The sequence below is a fragment of the Carassius auratus genome, chromosome 28 (genome assembly GCF_003368295.1).
Source record: "Carassius auratus strain Wakin chromosome 28, ASM336829v1, whole genome shotgun sequence".
In the NCBI taxonomy this organism is placed as follows: Eukaryota; Metazoa; Chordata; class Actinopteri; order Cypriniformes; family Cyprinidae; genus Carassius; species Carassius auratus.
The window spans coordinates 26,382,255-26,384,593 of record NC_039270.1 but is presented as its reverse complement, the minus strand read 5'-3'; the positions used below and the strand labels follow the sequence as shown (position 1 = coordinate 26,384,593).

The following is a 2,339-nucleotide window of genomic DNA, read 5'->3' as shown; positions in this document are numbered from 1 at the left end:
AATCATGCATTGCTTTAGAAAATTACATTGAAATGTGAATCTCATGACTTTCCTTTTTAATCTGATCAAACGTTTAACTCAGTTGTGTGGCCTGACATAGACTATCTTTGGAATTTCAAGATTCAAGAGATTCAAGTAGTCAGCATATGTGACCAGAAGTGAAATGTGAGTCAGGTCTGCTCCATGCACAGTGCAATTAAAGAATAGCCTACTAACACAAGAAAAAAATTATATAAATATGGTATGGAAAAAAAGGAAGATGTGTAGGACAGTATACTGTAGACTAAATGAATATTAAGATGAGCAGGGACTTGCAAGAGAATAATGTGCAATCAGGTTGTACAGGGTATTTACATAGCAGCAATAGAGCTAAAAAAAAAAAAAACAGTATAAAACAGTAATAAATAAAGATGAAGAACTGCTGTGTGCAAGTGACAATGTCAGTAAGTATCTTACTGATAATGACTTACATTTCACATTTTACATTTACATTACACCTGACTTATATTTCACTGCTGCTCTCCATATAACCATGAATGTGTCAAATAAAATCTTGAATTAAGTGAAGTCATCTAGAAATTTGATAATAGGCTTGTCAAATCAAATCCATTATCGAAACCAAACATATTACCATTATAATAAATAATATCATGATATCTTCTTCGCCGTGAAAGGTATTTTAACTGTTATAGATTTATTTTAATGTTGACTCCCATCACTTGATTATGCGATAACAGGCCTTGAAAATCAAGTACATTTTGGCAATCTACAACACTAGATTTGATTTGTATTATTTATTTATTACATCATGTCCGTCTAACGTTACCTTTGACGTATATTTGACGCGTAGTTCAAATAGATCGATGTGTCGGGATATTAGTGAAATACTATGGAGAAATAACATTACTGGTGCCTCGTCGCGTCCTTTATAAAACACCAATGGCACGGGTTTTGCGAACGTTTATTGTGTCATGTGGGAGATGCATTTGCTGTACTTTTAATCTGATTAGTTGTAGGCTTTTGATTTGATATGTCTACACATCCGGGAAACCTCTGGACTAATGTCTACCGAATGTTTCCAGTTTAGCAGAGGGAACAAAAATACCTGGCGCGCTTGATCGTTTCTATAATGTGTTGAAAAAAAAGAGGCATGGGCTCGCGCGACAGAATCAATAAACGAAACCTGTATAGATAATTACAGCAATTATGAGATAATTATTATTTTTACAGCAAATAAGGCAATTTCCGGCGTGTTGGCCGTCAGGCGCGGTGGGCCAAGTGGTAAGGCGTCGGTCTCGTAAACCGAAGATCGCGGGTTTCGAACCCCGTCCGTGCCTCGATTAATATAACACACATGGTTTTACAGAAACGTCTTAACATAAACAAACAATTGCGCTTCTAATTACTCTTTGTTTTCATTTGTTATTGCTACACGAGCAGTTTTCATTTTATCAGGAGAAAAAACTATAGCCAGAGCACAGACTTGAATCCAAATTTTTATATGTATCTATAACCTGAACACTGCAGTCTGTCTATACAAATGCCGGACTGAATACTATGAATGATGTACAAACACACATCACACCCTCATGAATATCGCAGAAATGTTTGTAGTTAAGCAGCAGTTGTCTCATCATAGACCGTGTTCACAGATAATTGGGTATCGGCTGCAGCAGTAACTGGAGACCAATGTTTAGTGGTCTCCTTGTGTCTTGACAGTTCTCTATCCTCACAGCTGAAGCTCGTGCTCTACTTGGCCTACTGTCTTTAGAAAATGGACAAGAGAAAAATATTTTAATTTCACCCACTCATGTAAAATACTTGTGCATTCACCACTTGAAAATGTAAAGACTGATCATATTATAATTATAAAGATTTTAGCCAAAACAAGAGTCACTTCGCACTTCGGTATTTTCTTCTGCTGGGTTCCATTTCATATGTTCTTTTTGCTGGCAATGAGAAAACGGACATCTCTGCAAAAGAAGCGCTCAACCTGAATATCTCAGAGTGTCAAATTCCTATCAGTGATGTCAAACCTGTGATAAACTTTTATATAATATATAACATAACGCTATATACAATAAATCCTAGTGTAAACCTAGGTATTAAGTTGTTTTTACAAGGTGTCTTTTAGGTCATACAGGACTTACACATAGATATTTATTAAAAGGTGAAGAACCACCATCACGCCTTACTTGCCAGATAAAAATGACTGTGCATATTCTATTAGATTGTAGGCCTACTGTTTTAATGTAATTAGGCAAGGGTTTATTCAGTGGTGTGTTTAACTGATTTATTTTAAAATGTGTCACCTTGATCTTTTGTCTTGTGTAGATTTG

General features: G+C 35.7%; 1 non-coding gene across 1 annotated transcript; it reads left to right on the top strand.

Annotated features, from left to right (window-relative positions):
- Positions 1 to 1,263: 1,263 nt before the first annotated feature.
- trnat-cgu (transfer RNA threonine (anticodon CGU)) lies at positions 1,264 to 1,337 on the top strand. The gene has a single exon. It is a non-coding gene; the product is annotated as a tRNA-Thr (tRNA).
- The last annotated feature ends 1,002 nt before the right edge of the window (positions 1,338 to 2,339 follow it).